Raw genomic sequence first — 25,007 nt, 5'->3', positions numbered from 1 at the left:
ATGCGAGAACAACGTGTTTACACGTGCCCCATAAGAAACAGTGCTATGGCAACACAACAAGCAATCACTGCAGAGACATGCGGGTTAAAGTTCAGCGCAGCTCGGCGGCCCGTTCTTCTCGTTATCTCCGTGTCAAACTATAAGTGGTGTAGCGGCAGATTTCAGTGCCTCGCTGTGTTCGAGTGTCATGAGTCTGAACACATCCACAGCTAATAAGAAACATGTTTAACCCTTGGGTGAGAAAGACATTATTTGTGTTGTATTGATCGCGTCGCGGTGCTCGTGTTTTACTCCTCACTAAGTGTTTGCTATGTGGTGCATTTAACGCTCATCTGAAGAATTGACGAATAATAGTTCTTTCACTAAAGTAACACTTTGGGATGAAGCTTCTCAGTCCTGACGTTAGACAAACACATGTCCTTCATATCTAATAAATGATCAGAGAAAAATCACGTCATCTGTGAAAGACTTGCATCTTTTATGCAACTTTGCGGCGATCAGGAAGCAACACTCGTAATGAAGTAAAAAATTATTAAAATTGTTTATTAATTATTGGAAATGGTGACATTTTTGGTGTATTAGGGGACAAATTACAGCTCTTATCATGGAATAAAAGACCAAATATGTGTTGCCATTCCAAGTTTTACAGAGAGGTGTAGGTTAAAAACTTCATTTTAATTACTCCATTTTATGAAGACTAATTTTCCTCTCACTTTTCCCAAAAACACAACAACGCTCTTTAAATGTCAAGAACAAGTATGTGTTTGTTATTCTTTCTTCATTTCCTACTGTATAAAATACGAATTAACACACGAGACAAGTGAGCGGGAACTATTTCGGCTTCCTCTTTTGTTTGTTAGAGAGAAAACACGGTTGTTGTTGTTATGATGTCTGCAGGATAAATTGCTAAATCCTGCCACACATGGGTCACAGTTCTCCTTGTATTTGTTCGTTATTGTTCCTCCTCTTATTCTTGTTCTTCTTTTTCTCTCCTCTCATCTACAACAGCCACAAATGGTCCCCCCAGATGCTCCCTCTGCTTTTATGTCAAAAGCTATCTGACTGATAGTAGGAAATGTCAGGCGGATCCAAAAGTAAAAAAAACAACCTGATTATTCTTTTCTGTGAAAGGTCACCTGCGACACAGTATCTTGAAAATGTGAGATAAATTTGTACAACATTAGGGTGAAGCCACCCGTGCCTGACTCGGTCACGTGTGTCCGCCTGAAACGAGGTAACAACAGGCGGGAGACACGCACAACTCAAGCCGGCGAGTCAACACATTTTTTCATTTGTTTATGAAATGCATGTGACTGCAGCAACGAGTGTGCACGGGTGACACGTGTGTGTGCACGCGCGTTTGTACCGTGAAATCGGACGTGTCCATCAGGCGGATTGTGCGCCTGCAGTCATTTTGTTTCCCTCCACAGGTGACCGCCTTCTCCACTCATACAAGCGATGGGAAGATGTAGGAAGATTGCTTTTTATGGATTTCATTCTCCACAGCTGCTTTCTCTGGCTGCCTCTTTGAGGTTCTTTGTGCGGCGACATAACAGAGCAATGCAACGGCGTCTCTTCAGAAAAAAAAGTTCCTCCTCTAAAGCTGGCCAAACAATCCGGCTGTGGCATACACAAAAAAAAGTTTGAACTAACTTTATAAAGCCATGTTTCCATCATGGTCCGGTATGGTTTCGAACGGTAAAGTCCTGGTCAGGCTGGCGTTTTGATTGAGAACAGTACCTTTTACTTGGTAAGTGGGGTGCGCCCTGTGCCCGCATTAGCAAGATATGTAGCACTGTACCGCAAGGGAGTGACGCTTTTTGACTAACGTGGGTCTAGCTCCACCCGTACCGACCAATTACTCTGGTAATCAAAGGGAAGGAAGGGTTGGGGCTGGTTATTTTGGTACTATTCCTAATGGAAATGCAAAAAAAATACGTACAACACTGAACTAAACTGTTCCACTCGGCCGAAACACGACTCTGCCAACTGGTAATCTTTGAGTGCACTTTCGAGGACCAAAAACTCATCATAAATGGCAATCTTACCAAGATTTAAGGGCGATGTAACAACAACTCAGGTAAAGCTAGCAGCTAAACTAACATGTGAGTCAGCAGATTTGTTTTGTACATTTGATACTTGTTTTTCTTTGCAGATGGTTTGGCATTTTGTTTGTATGTTTTAGAAACAGTTTAGTTAGTTTAGTTTTAGATAAAAAAGCATTAAAAAGGTGTCTAAATCTATGCTAGGCTAACAGTGTGCTCTGCTGGACCACATGATGTTTACTTATAAGGGTCTGGTGCACATCTAGGCTGTACATGTTGAACTCTGTGTTGAATTTTTTCAACTGTTATCCCCAAATTTGAATAAATATCTTGCAATTCCTAAGAATTAGGGGTGAGCTGAAACAACACTATTCACAGACTGTGAATTATGTCTTTGAAATGGCACAAATGTGTTGTTGACAGATTAAAATGACTATATCGGTAGTTTGCGATATCACACAAAAGTTGTACTTTGCCACCCCTACTTAGAAAAACCACTGAATTAGTGCATCGTCTGAGCTTTCTCACAAGTAAATGGTTAAAAGAAATTGGTTTGTTGTGTCTCTGATTAAAGTTTAAAATCAGGTTAAGATTTGAAAAATCCTCATCAGGTGTAACAGCCGTGTCAAATTTCCAGCGATAAACTGATTCATCTTCGGAGGAAAGATGCAAACCTCTGTAGGTAAAATAAAGCACAATGTGAAGACCTGGATGAGAACAGTTCACACAGCGTTGGTGTTTCATGTGGCCCCCTGCTAAGGGACCCACACACTTCCAGTCTCGCAGCACAGCACGCCTTCCCCTCCTGCTTAATGATGCAAATTATTAAAAATGGTTTCCCTCCACAACCTGTTTCATGTGGAATAATTGGAGGAAAATAATTGAGGAATCTTTTTATGTTTTCAATTAGCAGCTCTTCGCCTCTCTCTCTCTCTCTCTCTCTCTCTCTCTTCCTCCTCCCTGCTTGACATTTATTCTAATTGCTCAAGATTCGGGTTTTACTTGGAAATGTTGCAGGGCATCGCACTACGACACACATTGTTTTCACGTGTCAATCTTCTCCAATGGAAAGGAAAAGTGAGCAGGAGTTGAGGAATAATTACTGAAGGGAAAACATAATGTTTTTGTTGCCTTTCTCGGGGAGTAATTACAGTGAATACTTGTGAAGCACAGCAGTAGAATGTTTGATGTTTTCAGGACAGTTGCTGCTCTCACTTCACCTCTATTCACCATTATTACAGACAGTGTCTCTTCACCTAATAAAATCCGTGCAATACATTTGGCCATTTCTTTCACCACTAGACAGTGTTTTCTGCCGGGAAAATTAAGTTTGTGTCACTTTTTAAACCACTCACCAAACCTCATAGAGAAAAGTAGGCTGCTCTTCTACTTCTGCTTTGTTTCGCACGTTTGTGTCACTGAGGAACTTAAATAATCACACTCTGAATTGACAAAATAACACGGTTAAACTTGTTGACGGAGGCAGCAGTGGACAAACCACTCCTGTGTGCCGCCATGTAAAATCAACGATTTTCTCTGTGGAGTTTGGTGCAGGACAGAGAATGGTTTACAAAGTAAATCGCACTCGGCTCTGATGCCCACAAAAACCTGAACTAGACCTTTATAAGAGTTGTCCCTTTTGTCCTCCAGATACGAGCAGCTGTTTGTGTAATTTGTGTAAAATAAAAATAGACGGTGATTCCGTTTTACTAAATAAAATCACAGCAGCAGCAGCAGTTGGGGCTGCGTCTCGTCTGTCACACTGTCCATCTGCACACTCAGTATGTTCCTCAGCTCCTTCAGTTAACTCACACCAGCCAAAATCCATTTGTAGTTTATAGCACATAAACATGTTTGCTCACAGCCACCATATGGTGGCCCTTTTTTATTTTTTTACGAGGGCTACAGTTGATGATTTTGGTCGTTAGAGTTGTCGGATTGAGCTTCATCTCATTAGCAGACTTAAAAAATGTGACATTGTAAAATAAAAATAAATAAATTAATAAAGAAAGAAATTGCCCATTCCGAAAAACCTAAATAAATCCCAAGTGCATAATGAATACATGAGCAGAAACTTAAGTTTCTAAATGGAAAAATAACTTAATTGGGAGACATTTCCAAAAGCTTTAAAATTATGTTTCACAACTCAACTAGTTTCCATCCTATTTCCATTTGTCAGTGAATACGGGATGCCTTACATAATGTTAAATTAGACAAAAATAAAAATGTGCCACAAGACAAGCATGCTCTCTTTATTCTAAAAAAGTAGAATTACATTACCGAGATTTTTATTGAATTTTTGAATCGTAAAATTCACGACACAGCGTTTACACTGTACACGTTCTTCTACCGAGACTTACACTTTTAATTTATATGAATAAAATCTGGGGAAAATAGGATAGTAAGTTAATATAAATATGGACCAAACATAAAAATTGCTCTCTGGAATTCACTCCCACCCGACATCGGAAAACATCCACGCTCTCCATCTATTTAAAATATTTCTTTATTTTATTGTTTTTATTGTCTTTATTCTTTTCTGTAAAGTGTCCTTGAGTGCTTTGAAAGGCGCTCAGAAATAAAATGTATTATTATTTATGATTATTCCTTATTTACGGACGGTGCTTTAATAGCTCACTGGCTGAAATGAGGAAATGAGGGTGACAATAACAGGCTTCCTGGTTATGAACGTGGTTTTTCCTGATAGAATCAATGCCCTCGTCATAAAGAAGTCACCGGTTTAAAACACACCAGGTTAAAACAGACATGCTCAAATACATCAATGGGTTATCAATCTGTGATCTGCTACACACACACACACACACTCACGCCGTTTCTTCCTCCACCTCCAGAATTCTACCTCACATACGTGTGATGTACGACACTTTTGTGATATTTTCTCACAAAACAATAGCACAGTGTAGTTGTGAGGAAAGTGAGACAGAGGTGCAAAAACAACGACCTGAAATGTACTGTTTGTTTATAGTTCAAATAATGTCCCAACTTTTGTTGTTTTATAGTGTTTTTACAGTTTCTCTGATTTTTTTCCACTTCTTAAATGTGAATATTTTCTGGATTCTTAATAAATAAATAATTAAAAAACTGAAAATTTTTTCCGACAAAACACAAAACAGTTTAAGGTTTTGGAAAACAGTGATCAACATGTTCTGACATTGTATACACCAAACAATTATAATTGATAATAAAAATAAACCACAATCTGATTATAATCCCTATAATTTCCTGAACTTTTGATTTATGGGAAATATTATTGACAGCTGGGACAAATCCTACATGCAAATCTGCTGGGACACTGATCCACATGTGTAATATTTATAAACAAATAATTAAAAAGTCTCTGGAGAAATCAACCTCTTTTTTTTTTGTCTTTATGACGGCACACTCTCTACGATCCCATTTGGTGAAAATAAACTCAGCCTCCCCGACTCCCGCTGTGTCCTGATGGAGGTGAAAACTAGGCTAACCTTCCTGGCTGCTTCCCCTGGGAGGAGGTGGCAGATGTACACAACTATAATTGCCCTCTCCAGTACACACACACACACACACACACACACATATATATATTTATATATACATATACACACACACATACACCACCCAAATGCTCTCCAGGGTTCTGTCTCAAGCCGAGCCAAAAGCCCAAGCTGGGGAAATCCTGAGGGAGCTCAACTCTACCAGTGACTCTCCTCTGAAATCCTGATGGGTCAGAAAATCTGGAGCAAAGCTGCTGTACCACTTGGGGAGGTGGGGGGTATATGAGTCGGGAGGTGGGAGGTGTTTTGTCCACAGTCCAGCACGGTAATGCTGTCCCTGTGGACAAAGTCAGAAATGGCAGAAGGAGCAGCGTTTTCGTGACTCATCTCCCCCGTGACGAGCCCGTCCAGCTGAGCTCCCCATCCAGCTGCGAGTAGGATTTTATAACCACACACGCACAAAAAAAGTTTCATCGGCCGTGATTACAGCGGCAGTAGGCGACGTGCACAAACCAGCGGGAGGATCCCGGAAGCACAAGAGTCAGTTTCAGCCTAATCCGACAAAAATGCTGCAGTCAATGCGGTAATCAGAGGCGAGGCTGCGAGGTTTGCATGCAAGAGCAACAACGTGTAAAAGAAGATGTTGAACACAGCAAACCACTGTAATAACACAAACACACTGGTCACGCAATGAAGACTGCAATAACAGACGGTGAAATATTGATAGTGCATTTGAATTGTATGATGCTTTTGTGTCAAATGTGATATTAAAGCAATTTTTTTTTTAGCTTTGATTGTTGACTCTTAGTAGACATCTTTACAATTTAATCATAAACGGAGAAATCTATATTTGTTGAAGTCTGTCCATTGGTTGCCAAAACACATGGAATGCATCGAAACACCCGATTTAACACAGTGAATGATCTAAGAACATGGAAAAACAACAAGTATCAGGCCTGGCATTCTGGCCCACACTGGCCCACCATAATCAATCACACTCTCTAAAAACACTTCAGTGAAACAAGTCAAATTAAGACACAAAACTTGATAAATACCTCCACAAAACGGTGATAGATCCTAAAACCAGCGATGGCCCCCATGTATCTGAGGAAGAGAAAGTAAATGTGATTAATGAATGACGAAATGGTTGACGTTAAAGTCACTTGTCCTTGCAGGAAAACCCTAAAACACAAGTTACAAGACACTACTTGTGTGAGAGATAGCGTATGATAAATGGTGACGAGATTATTGGTGTTATTGGTGTGTTTGGGATAAAATTAAGCCTGACAAAATACAGGAACAACAGCAGTTAACCCCAAAAAAATGTTTACAAAAAATTATACTCTTCAATAAAACATACAAGAGTCACATTAAAAGACAATAATGCAGAACATAGCATATGTGACAATGTTTATGTTTGCTAATTATGGGTGAGCAAAGTGACTTAGCTAAATAGACTAGATAGTCTGTCCCAATCGGTAACAGAATAATTTTCTTTGACATGGCTGCAACAATAAAATTCAGTACATTCAACACTCTCAAGACACTTTCACACACACACAATATAAAAACAGTTAAATAGGAAAATGGTTAAAAGAACAACAACACCTTTAGCCAACAAATTAGAGTGAGTACAATGAGCTAAACACTGTATCTAGCAATGTTAGCTAATTGTAATATGAACGAGCACATTTGCCTAACAAACTCTCCATACTTGCAAGTGTGGAGAGTTAGCTTACCACTGAGGCTAAAAAACAAATGTTTGCTACTTACGAATGAGCACAATGAATTAGCAAATGACTGATAGTCAGGAAAGAATATCTAATCTGAGTTGTAAATATGCATTCTTTGCAATGCAAATTAGTACAACGTTAGCTACCCACTCAATATGAGTGAGTTAGCCAACCACTGTGGCTAACATTGGCTAGCTAGCCCAATGCCAGCTAGCCAGCTAATAGACTACACCTGTGTTCACATGAATGTTTGCTTAATTGAAGTCGAACATGAGTACAGTTTATTTTGTAGTCATGTCGGCAAAAACAAGCTCCTTTGTTGCCATTGTTATTAGCTTAGCCTAGTCATAATCTTCACCAGGATATGTGGCTACACACAGCTAACTGTTAGCTTCTGTTTCCCACACATGAAGAATGTTCATGTCAGCACCTGTACACAGTCTATTTATATTGACTGAGTTAGCCAAATGTCAAGTCAGTCAGTCAGTCATCATCTACCGCTTTATCCTCAGCCAGAGGGTCGCGGGGGGTGCTGTGCCAATCTCAGCTACATCGGGCGATAGGCGGGGTACACCCTGGACAGTTCGCTAGACCATCGCAGGGCCACACACAGATAGAGACAAACAACCATTCACTCTCACACTCACTCCTATGGTCAATTTGGAGTGTCCAATTTACCTATCCCCACATTGCATGTTTTTGGACTGTGGGAGGAAGCCGGAGTACCCGGAGAGAACCCACGCACACACAGGGAGAACATGCAAACTCCATGCAGAAAGGCCCTTGTTCCAACCGGGGCTCGAACCCGGGTCTTCTCGCTGCAAGGCGAGAGTGCTAACCACTTCACCACTGTGTGGCCCCCAAATGTCAAGTATTTATTAAAAAATATATCACATCCAGCTGTTTTATCGGCCAGTCAGACAAAAAAAAAACCACACAGCTGTGTCTCCAAGACGGCACGTCAGCCCACCGGGGAAGTGCCCGGTTTGCCAGATGGTCAGTCATATGGGGGGTGCAACTGGTGATGGCATTTACAGATGGCATAAATGAAAGTTTGTTGGCATAAATATTGAAGAAACGATAACCCAGAGTCATGAGAAGTGTCTCCACAGATTGGCATCATCGGCGTACATGAGAACTGAATCCGTCAGGGCAAACTAATGCCAGAAATATTAAGATAAATAAATAAGCAATGTCTAATTTGACTCAAAATAGTGTAATTAACATATTTCATTTTTCCTCAATAATTGGCCTCATTCTTCTCGCGCAAGCATGATCGTTTTAAATGGTCTCGAAAGGATTTGTAATTACACATTAGCCATTACTCAGCTTTATATTATACTCTGCTTGACCATTTTTAATTAGAACGTGCATTCATGCATGAATAAAGTAAAGCTCAAGAGGTGGTATCCTTGAAATGACCAATTAATACTTTCCATAATCCAAATATGCACAATTCAATCAACTTTGGGGATCTTTTTTTTTTTTTTTGCTTGTTTGTTTATTTTTCCTGCAGAATGTGCAGATAGTATTTACAGCAATGAAATATTCACATTTAATCTGTGAGCCGATGGTGTGGCCCTAATAAGATTCAATTTCCCGTCCCTCTGTGCAGAACAGGCAAAGGTCGACATCTGCTCTCACCAGCTTCTGAAAATACTGGGAGGTAGAGTGTGACTGAGGGGGGTGGGGAGTCCGTTTAATTGGCAGGAATCCCACTTGTTTCATTGTGTGATAATGATAGTGGATGGAGTACATGTGGGCCGCGGCTCAAACATGCCTGCAAATGAATGCACACACTCCATCACTCAGCATGCGTGTTCAGCAATAAATCCCATACACATTAATAGTGAACAAGGGGAATATTGAACAGTTACGCTGTGTTTGTAGGGTGAAATCAGAGCAGCAGGTTCCATACACCAAACACACTTTTTAACCTTATCAATCCCTGCTTTGCCTTTAAAGTCTGTCCCCCCCCCACACTCCTACCCCACAAAAAATAAATTCAACATTTCTGAGATAGTGACGAGTTTTCACGGTGGAAAAGGCAACAAAGCAGCCACAGAAATCCTCTCTCACAACTTCAATAACTGCAGTCAAATCCAGTTTTACACACTCTGTATCAATGCCCCTGTATTATATTTGAACGGCAGGGTAAACCGGCTCCCTTTTTAACGGTGGCGTCCTGTTTACAGATGCACTGCGAAATAGTGTTTGAAGAAATGGAACTTTGGATGTTACATTTCCACGTTTAAAGTGACAACGTGAAAGTAAACACAGGTGGGAGCACTTTGAGAGCAAATTCTCAAAAAATAAGCAAATGGGTCGGCAAAAAAATAAATCTATTTTTTACAACCTTTTTTTGTATATTTTAGTTGAAATGATGCCTTTTTCAAATCTCATACAACAGTCAGCGACTTAACAGGCAAAATTGAGACTTTAACTTAAGCACATCAGGGAAGTATGGTGGCCTTTGTGTACCAGAAAGGAGGCAACTAGGGCGATATCAAAAAATGATTACCCTGACCAAAAAATAGGTTTATTTATTATTTTTATTCATTTTGTGAAAAATAACACTGAAGAAGTCTTCCACCTAACGTCTTTAAGAGAAACTTCAAGTCCAGCTGCTGCCGACTCAGTGTGTTCTGGATTAAACTGAAGGAAAGTGTACGTGCAGCTGCTTAGTAGAGCAGCCAATAGGAGGCGCCGTGTCTTTTCCCCTGAACTACACTCTGATTAGTCAAAGTCTACCGTCACAAGCCAGATTTCCCCAAAGCTGGAGTCGAGAGGAAGAGCAGAACTGTGGTTCACTTTCAGACCACTCGAGGCGTGCATCATCTGTATAAGAGAGACGTGTTTTCTATCACATTCACAGTCCAGAACAAAACTATCAACTAAACTTCTGTCTGTGATGCTGGGTTAGGAAAGGTTAATATGGTTGAAATAATGACAAATGCAAAACCTTTTAATAATATATTTGGTCGTAATGAATGTATTTGCACGTTTGTGGGCCGAGACATTCGTAAAAGATGATTGTTTCCTTTGGTTCTGGACCTTTAAAGCAGAACTTTTGCTTTGGGGTGCGTTTTGCCCCTTTTCTCTATGCTGCGCCCCCTACAGTCTCGGAGTACATATTTTTAAGTATCAAAAGTCATTTTCTCATATAAAATGTACTTACATTTTAGAAGTAAAATTATTAAAAATGTGAGGAGTTAGGATTAGGATCTACTCAAGTAAAAGTACCTCTATTTTGACAAAATTTTACTTAAATACAAGTAAAAGTACTGGTTAAAGTAAAAAAAAAAAAGTAGCTTATTTAAAATGTACTCAGAATAAAAGATACTTGTGGTGTGGAGTTCTTTCTTGTGTCGTGCAAAAAGGACAAGGGAACACAAATCACCTACTCGTCATTCACCTCTCCTCATTGTTCACCTGTCCTCATCACTCACCTGTCCTCATCAGACACCTGTCCTCATTGTTCCCCTCTCCTCATCGTTCCCCTGCCCTCGTTGTTCACCTGTCCTCGTCATTCCTGTCCTCATCGTTCACCTATCCTCATCGTTGACCTGTACTCATCATTCACCTGTCCTCATCGTTCACCTGTCCTCATCATTCACCTGTCCTCATTGTTAGACCAAAAAAAAAAAATCAATTACAGTAACGCAAGTATAAAATTCATTACTTTCCACCTCTGGGATTGATCTATAGTGGCTCAGTGGTAGGGCGAGTTGTCTTTCAACTGGAAAGTTGGGGGTTCAATTCTTGGCCCTGCTAGTCTATACGTGTCCTTGAGCAAGACACTTAATGTTGACACATGTGAATGGGTTAAAACTGTAGTGTAAAGCAGCTCAAGCCCAGAACTATCAACTCTTCTTCTTCTGATTTTATTTGGTAGTAACAAGTAACAAAGAGAGTCAGACGAAAAGGAAGTGGAGTAAAAGTAAATGTTGCTATAAATATAAATAACAAAGTACAGATACGTGAATGTTGTACCTAAGTACAGTAACAAAGTATTTGTACTTCCCAGAAACATTTCTACTCAAGACTTTTCGCCTCCATCTGCTGCCGCCGTCGCAACATTTATTCTCCGATGAAAATGTTAGATATCGGATTTGATTTGCATCCCCTGTGTGCACAGCACGTACGGATCGCTCTGCATGACATCTTGCATTTCACCCGTCTCATCACTGTGGAGGAGAAAGAGAGAGAGGGAGAGATGGTCCCCGTGGTGAGACTCTGCGGCGTCTGCCAGGAGTCCACACACTCACGTCATGTATATAAATAAATACAAAACACACCGACGTGCGTAAACACACACATATATATTTGCTCAGTCATGCTTAAACCGCTTGGAGCGTGGCGTCTGAAATGAAAGTGTGTTTGTTCTTGACTGACAGGTTCTTGTAAATCGGGGAGTTTTGTGCGAGACAAAAGCGGGAGAATCAGGACACGATCAAACTCCCAGGAAACTTCAGCTTAAGTATCAAAAGAGGTTTCCTTAGAGTGGTTTAAACCGTCCTCACTGGGACGCCGCAGAACTCCTCTGAGTGCAACTCCCCTCCCCCCTTTGTGTTTTCTCTGGGTACAAGTGAGCAGCAGCTCTCCATCCAAATTATTCATCAAGTCAAGACCAGACAATCTGCTGCAGAAATTGGAGCCGAGTGAACGGTAACTAAGTGGCGGGGTGGAGGGTGTGGGGGGGGGGATATGTCGGTTGAGTCCATTCTCTCTCTCTTCTTCTCCTCTGCCGGTTCAAGATGCCGGGGAACGCATCAATCTTGCATGTGCTGTTGACAGATTTCGGACACCTGTTCCACAAGATTTGGTTTGTCATTTGAATAATTTGTGCCAGTGCAGCTTCACAGCCGGACACAGCTATCAACAATTTACAGGACCCGGGTTGCGGGCGCACCACGTTTGTAGCTTTGACAAAACTTTATGTGACAGTTTGTGTTTGCGGCATCAAACTGATCCAATACAGAAAAGTACGAGGCTCCCAAACTGGATTTCCCACATACTGTATATGAGACACTGGTAGCTCAATTGTTTCTGTCGACCACTTTGATAAATCTTTCTTGCACACTGTCTTGACTTGCTCCTCAGGATTCTAATTTAAAAACTTCCCTTTCGTTTTGGGAAGAAGTGGCCAGATATGTTTATTTTATGAAATGGAATCTTTTTTCTTTGTTTGCATTTCCAGCACTTCTTAAACTTTTGCTGTAATCTATCTGCAAATTCAAGGAATCACATAACTGTCCAACGTCACCTTGTAGTTGGAAAGTTTTTTGGGCGTTCATAACAAGATGCAGCGACGGAAACTTTTTTTAAGAAAAAGAAGAAGGACCTTGGTCTGTGATGGGAAGCTTTGAAATACTCTGCTGAAGAACCACCGAGAAGAAATAAGAGATTATGTAGCAATGGTTTTGAGGCTTAGCTTTGATTCTGTCGTCACAAAATGGACAAGTCTGCATTTGAGATGATCCGTGAGGGTGTTGCAGGCTGGATAAAACCAGTTTTTTTGGGCTGGATAAAACCGGATTTCAGGCTAGAGAAAACTGTTTTTTGGGCTAGATAAAACCGTGTTTTCTGGGCTGGAAAAGCATCTTTTTGGGACGGATAAGACGATATTTTTTTAGGCTAGATAACACCGTGTTTTTTTGAAACAGGTTGGTTATTTTGGTGCATATCCCAACTTCTCATGAATAACTCAAATGACTTACGGGGTGGTTTACAAAAAAAAAAAAAATTGTTAGCAGAAGCATCTCCTGTGTGACCTGCCCGCCTCTTCCTCTCATTTAAATGACCAGTTAGTGTGTTACGCAAATAATTGCGTAACACACTGAAGTGAACCAAACTGTACCACGTTTGGAGTGTAAATATAGGTCATGTGCTGATGTCTCAGGGCTGTTTTGGCAGCAAAATAAGGACCGACTCAACATTAGGCAGGTGGTCCTGATGCAGAAAACAGTTGTTGGCTGCTTCATTAATGTTTAAAATGCTGTATACATATAAAACCTTTAACTCTCAGTGAATTCTCTTTTGTGTATGTGTGTGTAGTAGTGTGTGTCATGCCTGCAGCAGAAGCCCCGTTCAGCCTGGTTTGACAGGTCCAGTCCCACAGATGCTTCCTACAGTATAACAAGGATCCGACAGACAGCAGGTGACCAGTGGCCTCTGCACATGTCCATCACCGGCCGACTGACAGTTTGCATGACTCCGGTCGAGAGGCCAACATTGTACCAGCAGTCGGGCAACTGTCACCAGGAGGCGCTGCAGCTGACAATTAGGAGGCTGTTGCTGTCACTCACAACCACGTCATTTACATACCGGGGTCCAGAGACTGAGGAAAATATGGAAGCTGGATTTATAGACTTCACTGTTTTCTCTCACACTGATGCTTCACAGATACGTCGCCCACATGTCACTTCTCACTAGTGATTTTGGACACACACACACACACACACACACACACACACACACACACACACACACACACACACACACACACAGCTATTCCTCTTAGGACAGACGGGTCTCAAACTCAAACGACCAAATGAGCTTTATGTCTGGTCAAATTTGTGAAGGGAAAAAAGACAACTGTAACAAGACATGGTGGTGTAAATGATATCACAATATTCCATCATACAACGACATTAATATATAAAAGTGTTTGTTTTCACGAAGAATGACGTAGAGTTCACAATATGAAACATATGATTCCAAATGAATCTATTAACATCAAAAACAGCTATTTAATTTTAAGTGGCGGGCTGAAAGTTTGAGACCTCTGATCTAATTAATGTGTTACCTTCACCCAATAAAAAGGGTTTTATTTATATATGTATATATATATATATATATATATATATATATATATATATATATATATATATATATATATACATATATCTTGTAAGAAATAAGATTCATTTTTATCTGTCCATCTCTGTCTGTCCATCTATTTCACCACGTGTCTGTCTTTCTGTCTCTGTTTGTCTCTCTGACTGTCTGTCTGTCCCTATGTATGTATCACTGTCTGTCTGTCTCTCTGTCCATCTATCTATCTATCTTTCTATCTGTCTGTCTGTCGCTCTAGCTCTTTGTCTCCGTCCATCTCTCTATCTGCCTCTCTGTCTGTCTGTCTGTCTCTCCCTATATCTCTCTGTCTGTCTGTCTGGGCCTTGCTTCTGTTTCATCTCTTTCTCTAATTGTTTTCTCATCTCACTGTGGAGGCGTGGCCTGATTATCCCCGACTGATCGATGTGATTTATTGGTTTTGGGGAGCGAGACATGCAAACGTTCTCATCTCCTGGGGATAAAACGAAGAAATCAATCACACGCGCTCTCTTTCTTTCTCTCTTTCTGTGTGTGTGTGTGTGTGTGTGTGTAAACCCCATCACAGGAGCAGTATCTGTCTTCAAATCGAGCCACTGCACCTCTTTTTCCCCTTGTTATCTAAAACACCTTTGTAAAGATATCCAGTCGTTAGAAACACCTGGAAACACTGATATTTTTAAATGAATAACCATTCGACGTCTCTCACCACAACGTCTACCATGTTTACGCCCTTGAATTGTGCCGTAATTGTGCCGGGATGCAGATGGCCTCCTTGTTAACGTAATCACGCATGTCCTCACAAAAAAAAAAAAAAAAACAGCCGGGAATCAAAGAGCCGTGGAGATCAGTCGCGTGCATGTCTGATGGTAATTACCTCCTCTCTTTAACAATAAAAGATGTTTATTGTTTTGTTTTTAAAAACTCATTAGATGAGAAACAGCAGGAAACAGCAGCTGATTGAAACACAGATTGACAACCTACATGAGGGATGACTGATTTTACACACACAGGCGGATGTGTCGGGTGTGTCAGCATTTTAACCTCACAGGGACACAGGAGCAGCTGGTCTACTGCTGTCTTGTGTGGTCACTTTGTGTCAATGAGGTCAATCCAAACAAAGGATTTCAAATGGCGAAATCACAAAATAACATATTTGAACTTACTGGTGGAGGCACAAGTGGATCAACAACTCCTGTGTGCTGTGATGTCAACATCACTGATTTTCTCTATGGGGTTTGGTGTGGGAGAGTGAGTGGTTTACAAAGACACATAGAGACAGACATATTGTTAAGAGATGAAAGACTCAGAGAGGAATGTGCCTGGATTTTTCCATATATATTTATAATTATGGATGTGTGATTCAATACTATTAAGAAAATAACTCCCACAACATTACTGAAACATTAGAATCACTCAACTCTGAAATCAATCACCTTCATCTCTATTTGAGTATATAGTAGACGAAAAATCTCCAATCTCCATCTCCACCAGTCTGTGTTCAAATCAATGATACATTTTTAAAGCAGAACGATGCAGACTGATTTTTACCCTGATTTAACAGCTTCAAAGTCATTGTGATGGTTAAATGATGGTCTTGTTTGCAAGGGGAGATTGTAGGGGTCATCTCCACTGCCCCCTACTGTCTGTTAGTGGAAACCAGCCGTATCAGGAGGTCTCGCAAAGTCTCTGGAATTTTCGGGTCATTGAAAGTGCTTACATTTTGTGCAAGAAAGAAGTGAAGGTGATATTTAGCTAAATGCTTGGTGTGCGTAGGTCTACGCACAGCAAAGTCATAATTACTAGCCGTGTTGTTGACACTGTCCACTGTCTCTCTCTCTCCGCCATTGATGTGAGATTCCGTGCAGAACAATGAGCGAGTAAAGTTGAGCAAGAGAGAGCAAATGATGACGTGATGCCTGGGAAATGAAAATTCCAAGATAGATCTCTGTCTCACCAAAGAAAATTTAAACCAAAGACTGACTTTGACCAAGATACCAAGGACAATAAGTCAATAAAAGATTCGGATTACATAAAAAATATGTACTCCGAAACTGTAGGGGGAGCTCTGCAGAGAAAGAGACCAGACCTGCAAAGGTTCCGCTCTACTGGAAACCTAATCACTGACGGCCAGATCCCCTCACATAACATGTTGCACCACGACGGATGTTGATTGTGTTCCTATAAAAAGTCTCCATAATTAGTCGTAATCACTTACTCCTCGAGTCTGAGTAACATTTAGGGACTCGATAGGTAATTAAGACTCCAATAGACATCACAGAGGCTTTTGATTGTTTGATCGCTCGATTGATGAATCCGTCAGAAAACGTTCCGCAACTTAAAAAATTCCCCACACATCAGGGGAATTCCATGTCAGCAAATGACTCAATAATAACATCAAATTAAGGACAACTGATCATTAATTACCCCGGGGAGGCGGGCGGTAAATATTTACTAATCCATCAAAAGCCTACATATTCCCTTGTTCTCGCTCATGATCGTTTCATGAGGCTGTTTTCTTACTGCGTGTGCTGCAGCAGCAGCAGCAGCAGCAGTAGACCTTCCTGATTGCACATTCATCATGGACCATCATCTCTTATTCCCGCTTCAAACAGTCTGTTGATAAAATCCAATGAAGAGCACAGGAGCGTGGAAGTTAATAGACTCTCACTCCCCCCTAAAAAGAACTGATTGTACTATTCAGGAGGGTCACGTACACGTTGAGAGGGGTCGCCACGAGAGAGAGGAGAAAGAAAAACAGAGTAGTTTTTGAGTCCATGTGGGTTAATTCAGTGCCTTTCAGCTACAATTGCCGTGTCTAAGCATTCATGAGGCGTGCTGGAGGAGGGAGGGAGGAAGGGAGGGAATGAGGGAGGGGAACAGCACAGCGCTGAGACACGAGAGAGAGAGACAGAGAGAGAGGCAGCGGCTCTGTGAAGTCGTCCACTATACACTCTGCTCTGACTGAGCAGGTAGAGTGAGCACAGGCAACACAGGACGGGAGGGAGAGCGAGAAGAGAGGAAAAGGGGAGGGGAGGAAAGTCTATCTTTTCACCTGAAGATTACTTTGTCTCGCACTTCACTCACACTGAGCACGGCGAGGAGGAAGGAGCTGAGTGGATCAGGAGGTGCTGGCTCTTACTTAACTCTCTGGTCTGATCTTTTCTTCCAATCCACTGGAGGAGGAGGTGGTGGGGGTCAGTCACGATCGCTCAGGTGGACTTCTCCGCACCAAAACTCTGTGATATAAAGAAGAAAGAAGATTTAAGAAGTTGCTTGAAAAAAAGGTAGGATTTGTTTTGATGTCTGCGAAGCCGTGTTTGATATGGAGTGGGATTTCATTGGGTCTTGACTTGGTCAGGTTATTTAAAAATTTTAATGAAAGAAGTTCCTGAATTTTTGATGTAATCACATATATATAAGAGCAGTAATCTTACATATAATTTAGTATGGAGAAAAAAAAATGGTAGTGGTCCTAAACTGGAGCCTTGAGGGACACCGTTTTGTTGCAGATCTGAGGTCCTTTGTTTATCAGTAAGAAGAAAACTTAGGTAAGTATTTTTTGCTATAGATTTATTGTGCAACTGTGAAAATAGTTTATTGACTCGAGTGAGCAGCAGGAAGAGCGAGGTGTTTTATTGACCCGGGGTGTGATGTGATGTGGTGCGACAGCGAGGTGAAGTTGAAGCGGAGAGAGAAAAAAGGCACAGTTGTTTGTGGATGAGAGGGAAAACCTGAAGGATGTCAGGAGACGGAGGAGGAAACAGAGGCGAGGGTTGGCTGGAGATAGAAGCCAGAGTGTGAAGGAGAGTTGTAGAGTGAGAAAGAGTGTGTGTGTGGGGGGGGGTTGGATGGATGAGTGGAGGTGGAGATTTGGGGGGTGGGGGGCAGGGGGCGGGGGGGTTATTGCGCTCGCTGGCAGCTGACTCAGTAACCAAGGCAGCTGATGTGAGGGCGAGCCAACAGCGGACAGTGGGATTTCTATTTTTCACCCTCACTGAGAAACACCGCCGCTCTGCCAAGTTCCCCCCTCTGCCTCAGATAAAGATTTCATTGTGCAGCGCTGTGACCCTATTCATGAAGCATCTACATGTTCGTACTTATGCTCCCAAAAACCCGTCGCCTGATTCTCTCTCTCTCTCTCTCACACACACACACACTCTCTTTTCCCGTCTGCTCGCTCTCAGTTGGCCCTAAAACCATCTCCACTCGTGCTGCATCAACAGTTGTGTTGATGTGTAATAAAACACACGGCATGAGTTGGGGGTGAAATTAACACATTTGGAGCGAGCATGTGCACCACGGGAAACTTTATACGTGTTGATGACACATGAGGTCGCTGTGGACACAGTTTGGAAGGTCAAAGAAGAGATTTTTGGTGGCTTTTTATCGTTATTTTACTGGTTTTATTGTCACCAGAATGCTGTGGACGTGAATGAAAATGCCACATTTCTGTTGTGGCGGTCGCATTTCTTGATTGTTGTGTCTCACCTGAGGAGCTTTTAAACCTGTTTTTGGTTTTATATCCTAGAAAAACTGTTGATCACTGTTGTGGTTCAGACCCAGTTGATGCTGGTTTATATTAACATTTGTATTGTTTTCTAAAAGGGTGCGAATCAGCCACTAACAAACAAACAACTTTAGGATAGCCACACAGCTTGTTTTTCTGTTCTGCCCCAAAACATTTTTGATGCTACACATGAAAATTCCACTTTCAATTAAGAAAAATATCAACTTTATTTGTCCCCAGAGGACAATTTGAGGCACAACTGGCAGTTGACAACAAACTATGTGGAGGTCATTCATGTATGGTAACTATTGATTTGTTTATCACTGACATATGCATAAAATTAAGCTGTGATTAATTTACCAAACACAGTCCCTGTCACTGTCTGGTTCACATATTCAAAATAATACCATGTGTGACAAAAATGGCCTTAAAGACTAGTCTGAAACTTAAATAATGCACACATAAAAAATTGAGATTGTGAATTTGGTCAAAGTAGATCGTCATCTTTAAAATATAGAAAAAACGGAGTCACTTATTCTTCACTTTTCTGAAAACATTCATGTTGTACAAGTGAATAAAGGGACACCATTATGATTAAAAGAGCTGGATTCAAATGTCTTCTGTCTGATTATACAGTGCAGTCCTCTTTTCAAACCTCCTTTGAAGGAGTCAAGTCACCAGGCCCTTTAGGTAAAAGGTTTGTAAAAGGCTCCTCATTGTATCCGAGATGTCAGACATTTTGCCGGTGGTGGAATCAATAGGCCAGTAAATTCCTAATTGAATGACTGCAGGCTCTGAAGCCTGGTGCTGCTTTATGGGCTTCCAGAAGGCGCCTTTGAGCCTTTGAGAGCAAACAGAATAACGAGGACCCTGCTGGCATTGTTGTGCTGTTGCTGTTGCGTCAATCAGCGCGGGCCTGGCAGGCGACAGCGGCGGTGGCGGGCGGGGAGTGTGTTACACCTGCTTTGTTGAGCTTCAGTCGACGCTGGTGTCATGTTATGATTAACTTTTGTTCCTTTGAGACACTTTCTTTTGGGGCTAATTTGATAAATACGCAGCAGGGTTACCTGAAACCGGGGAGTGGTTCAAGAGCTGTCGGGCATGAAGAACCATCCGTGGAGATGTGGGGAAATGGGTGTCAAAAAAAGGATGTTTTCTGTAAATGAAACATCTTGTAGAAGAGCAGATGCTTTGTTGGATGAAGTCACCTCTCGATGGATGGACTGACCTCAGGGCTATTGCTGCCACTTCAACAGAGAAAGAGTTTGCTAATTTAATATGTTGTACAACTAAATCAAACCTCTAGGTTTGAAATAGAAGGAACTTCTTGGTCATTTTTTAGCCAAACAACCCCAACGTTTTTTTTTCTTTTTCTAATAAAATAATTGATTCTGCCAGCAATCAGGAATCAGGACTCTCTCTCTCTCTCTCTCTACTGAGCTTTTATTTGATTAATAAAAAGGACCTTTCACTGCACGTCCTCTCAGAAAGATATTTCACAGTTGTGAAAAAGCTCCTTTCATGCACAAGGACAGGCTGAGCTGCTGTGCCATCCATTTTCTGAAACTACCCCCCCAAAAAAAACAACCCAATGTTTATGTTGCTTTTCAGGAAAAGGAAAAGGTTTACATAGATGTCAAAACTGGAAGCACACCATCAATTTCTCCACATTCATACGTTCTACCTTCTTTATTTATTTATTTGTTTGTTGCTGTTCAATACACATCAACAACATATTTTTTGAATTCATGTGGCTCAGATAGCGTCGAGTAAAAGGAAAATAACTCAACTTTAAATATTGCAAACTGTCTCTGATTCGCACCAAATAAATTGCCATGAAAATACGGCATCATGAATTTGAACTAAAAAACACTTTTCCTGGTTGTTTTTTTCGATATTCAAAGGGTAAATTGGCAAAACATTAAATGCATTACCCATAAGTATGTTCGTGTTAATAAAAAACAGCTTTTGCTTTAAGGAGGTACAAAATCAATCAGAGCAGCATTTTTGGGATGGGAAGGCCACCGTAGATCTTTCACAATCTTAGGTGAGTGGACTGGAGTCCTTTGTTGCACTCTGCGGTCTCACCACTAGATGTCTCTCATTCTTGCATACTGGACCTTTAAGTTTCCTTAAACTTTCCTATCGTAGCCCAAACACTTTTACATTCTCAAAGAAGACTTTTACGCAGAGGAGGTTTAGAAGTTCGCCAAACAGCTGCACACGACCACGAGTAGACCAAAGGGTGGTGGAGATTCATTGTGGAATTTGACTTTGTTATGAGGGAATTCTGATGTGTTTTCATTGAAATGTATGCATCAGCCACATAGGAGTTCACCAACAACTACAGCTGACAACAAAACCAACAAAAATGGCATCCAATTTCAGGGTTTCAACAAAGTTTCCGACAAAGAGTTGTGACATTTCCAATCAACAATAATCGTAATTCGATATTAATTCAAAATCATTGAGCCCTAATAATGATCAGTGTGCAAAACACAGGAAATCAGACATACATTTCCCAGAGGGAAGACAAGGAGTAGAAACCAGAGGAACAGGAAGTCAAGGGGCAGAAATAGGGAAACCGAACACAAAGCAACTGGAGCTCAGAGACAAGGTTTGATTTAAAACAGTGATAAATCAACACAGAGGGAAACAAGGTATGCACTGAAAACCAGTAAAAGGTATACATGAACTCTACTCTACAATTATAGCCTACAGTGTGATGTTGTCCAACCTTGAAAGCTATTGTCCTGAACTGCAGCGAGGTCTATAAATACTTAGAGTTGGGAGGCTGCACTTGAAACAGATTTACAGTCTGAACAAAAAAGAGTCACAGGCAGCACTTTTCCCAGAGCATCTGTTTAGCACTGTAAGTTCTGGAGGAGGCACGCGGCTGACAAACCAACTAAAGCGGCTAAAAATATCACCGTAATTTAAACTGTCAGCAGCACAAATGCTGCTAATACACCTCCGCAACCCTAAAGAGCACCTACAGTGCGTGGTGAGTTAATTCCCATGGCGTTCTAAGATGGCAGAATTTCCCCCCGTTTTTACTCAGTGAGCAGCTGATGTCATGCAGCAAAGGTAACGCCCCCCCTCTGGCAGGAAACAACGTGGTTCACCGCTATATTTGACCCCCCTCTATCTCATCCAGCAGACTGAAGAAATCATGAAGAAACTTCTTGCTGGAGCCCTTTTTCTGCCATTATTTCACCGCAGTTACACTACCAACTGTTTGTGTTGATATGGATCAACATATACTTCAATAAAGAAATGTATTTATGATGCTTGTTACGTACAGATATAACTTGAAATTGAGTAGAGGGCCACATGAAATTGCATGGAGGGCTGCATGTGGCCCCTGAGCCACGAGTTTGAGACCTTTGACTCCAACTCTTGACATATTCAAATACATGTACAGTACTTAAAAATGGAGTTGGTCCCTCTTTTGCTTCCACTCTTCTTGGAAGACTTATTTGGTCTAGTGGAATTTGGAAGTTCAAAACTTGAGAGCCCCGTAAAAGTGCTATCTTTAGTTGTAGAACTCCAGAGTTAAATGTTTTGTCACAAAGCCAGGTTTGCGTCCATTTGTTTGCCTCCAGGTTTCTTGTTAAATTTTCAGTGACTCTCTGTGAGTAAAGATGACGTGAAGATAATCCAGATGTTGAAGATGTCAGGATCCTGAATAATGTGGGGGTGGAGTGGCTCAGTGGTTAAGACCGGTATTCTGTGTGCGAAAAGACATCATGGTCGCAAAGGTCACAAGTTCGAATCCACCCCTTGCTGATTGTACTCAATTCCATTGTAAGTCGCTATGGATAAAAGTGTCTGCTAAATGACATGTAATGTAATAATGTCCTCTACACCCGTTTACATACTCGCCCGGGGGCATTATGCGATATATCAGTCGATCTCCTTGGATTGAAAGGTTGAATCCAGCACTGGTCCCGAGTCCATCGTTTTGTGTGTTAGCCGGAGCAACGTTTGTCAACGCCCCAAGTTTGATCACTGCTGCTGGTATTCATTTCATGAAGCGTCTGCGAGTCAATCAAAATTCAAACGGTGAATTACACCATCTCCTCATGGGCTGAAGAAAGCAATCATGTTTTCACCCCTTCTTTTGCAGCAGGACGGACTTTCAGGCAATATATCAATTTAAAATGAGCGTTGCTTAAAGTCATAGACAGAAACGTGACATCTGTGGAATTAATTAGGCCGGATGCTCCCCCCCACTTCTCTGTTCAGGTTTTGAGGAGGAAAATTCAGGCGTTCAAGGCCACATTTTAAAATCAATCTTTAAATAAATGAAGTTGATCTCTCTCTGTCTGTCAGCAGAACTCACCGACTAGTCTGTAGTAAACCTAGTTACAAAATTCTGAAGGCCAATTATTTTCTCTGAACAACTGGGGATTTTCCTATGAAAAGAATCTCAGATGCAGTTATTCACAGTTATGACACAAAGTCAAAGCTAATAGGAACAATGATTGTCATTATTAGAGTTAGAAAACAGTTTTGATACCTTTCTTACTTTAAATTTTCAGCCTGGTGGAGTTTTTTTTTTTTTTTTTTTTCTTACACTTTACACTTATTGGGTATTGCTTCACTCTGAACTCAGGAATTAGTTTTGAATTTTGTAAAGTTTTAGACTTTGTCCGAGATGGCTGCTTGCCCCTGGAACATTGGACAAAAATGTTCTGAACTCTTAGTAAAAAGAAATGGGTCAAATTATGGCAAATTATGCAAGATTCAGCTACATTTAACAGTGGTTTTCATTGTTCCATCCTTCGTATTGCAGAAATCATAGAGCCCTATAGCAAGAGGTGAAAATTAATTTGTAGCTGCAGCATCGGAAAATTAGCCTCAACTTCCATATTTACAATTTAGGGAGAACTTGAAGGTTATCTATGTCAAATATGTTCAGATTGTCCAGATTTCCCCTCCCAAAAAAACCACCATTTCCGTTATTAGCCACACTGACTCAGCATTATTATTAGCATGTATGCTAAGCAAACGGTGAGAAGAAGTTCATAGCTGCAGTAATGAGTTGAATTGATCACCAGAAAATGAACTACTACTCTGAAAACTGAACAAGAATTCAAGGAAGTTTTCCTCCTTGTCAAATTAGAGGATTTTAAGTCTTTCTTTCCTCCAATTTCGATAGTTTGACATCAGTATAACGATCATTTGCCGCCACTAAAATTGAGTTAGCTGCGGCTCCAATCAACATCAATGCAATTTTTGCACTCCAGTAAATTAAAAACTATAAAATTAAAAAATATATAACTACATAATGTCTTTCCAAAAGAGCTGCCAATCTTTATATTTATAGTAAAAGTAAATGGTTTTTTAAATGTCACATATTATCGAGGTGGACCTCAGGGAATTGGTCTGGGGAGACAGAAAATTAAGAGCTTGTGATGTCAAACACTTTCACCCCTCTGCGTATAGAGAAGCGTGTACAGTTCCCTGAAATGTCAGCAAATATACTGTCAACCTGTGTAAACAACATGCACATACTCAGTTATCACTGTCGGGATTAGAGCACAAGAAAAAAGCCCCTAAAATATAACTGCAAACTGTGATCCCCAATTACATCAAAACCAAACATCCCCCATTTAATATTTTAACAATCCATCTCCCTGGCACTGGTGAAAAATAAATAGCTAATCGACCTTCAGCTGAGGCCAAAATCATCATCTCATTGCGTGAGGAATTCAGTGTGACCTTGCTTCTGGCAGACAGTGATTATATTTTATTGGCCACCAACAAAAAAAAAGGGGCCCAATGCTCACCAATGTACTTTGGATGAATAAAACGGAGCACAGTAAGGAATGAATTATAGTCTCTGAAGTCAGTGTGGCCCACTCAACTTTTTCTCTCTCCAACTCCAGCAGAGGAGGAGATGAGTTGCAATAAATCTGAGCCACAAATCTGCGAGGGTTTTTCCTTTTTTTTCAGCCTCGCGGCATCAGGCGACTGTCGCTGATGATTTGTGCACTCTTTAGTGTGTTTGTGTTTATGTACGTGTCACTTTTGTTGATTAATTAATTGAAATGTGTCAGTTTGGTGTTAAGGGGACAGTGCGGGTTCTTTCAACGGCGTGAAAAAAACGTCTGTCGTAAGCCCGGATAAATGGGAGAGTAAAAATGGTAAATGGTCTGTATTTATATAACACTTCTTAAAGGAATATTTCACTCATTTGCATTTAGCTTTGTATTACTAGAATAGGGGTAGTGCTTTTGAAAAATTGTGCTTCCCAACGTCAGTCCCCCCCCCCCCCCCCCGAGTTGAGAAATATCATCCTTCTTTTCTTTGTTACGTGCCCACCATTGACACTGGGTCCTGTAAGTGTACCTGTTAGCAAAGATGGCGGACACTGTTTACATTC

At 41.0% G+C, this 25,007-nt stretch overlaps 1 protein-coding gene and 1 long non-coding RNA gene across 3 annotated transcripts in view; one reads left to right on the top strand and one right to left on the bottom strand.

The window, feature by feature from the left end:
* The window catches only part of LOC131468194 (uncharacterized), a 72,986-nt gene that overhangs the window by 37,808 nt on the left and 10,171 nt on the right, over nucleotides 1–25,007 (bottom strand). For both annotated transcript variants that reach the window (XR_009241685.1, XR_009241684.1), the window contains exons 3-4: nucleotides 17,162–17,345; nucleotides 6,595–6,643 (exon numbers count right to left, since the gene is read on the bottom strand). This is a non-coding gene — a long non-coding RNA (uncharacterized LOC131468194). The remainder of the gene's footprint in view (nucleotides 1–6,594; nucleotides 6,644–17,161; nucleotides 17,346–25,007) is intronic.
* The window catches only part of LOC131468182 (cadherin-20-like), an 87,811-nt gene continuing 80,069 nt past the window's right edge, over nucleotides 17,266–25,007 (top strand). The window contains exon 1 of the mRNA XM_058642178.1: nucleotides 17,266–17,393. The gene's annotated coding sequence lies outside the window, so the exon portion shown is untranslated. The remainder of the gene's footprint in view (nucleotides 17,394–25,007) is intronic.

The sequence above is a fragment of the Solea solea genome, chromosome 1 (genome assembly GCF_958295425.1).
Source record: "Solea solea chromosome 1, fSolSol10.1, whole genome shotgun sequence".
Taxonomy (NCBI): domain Eukaryota; kingdom Metazoa; phylum Chordata; class Actinopteri; order Pleuronectiformes; family Soleidae; genus Solea; species Solea solea.
Note: the sequence above shows the minus strand (reverse complement) of the source record. Positions and strands in the feature narration are given on the sequence as shown.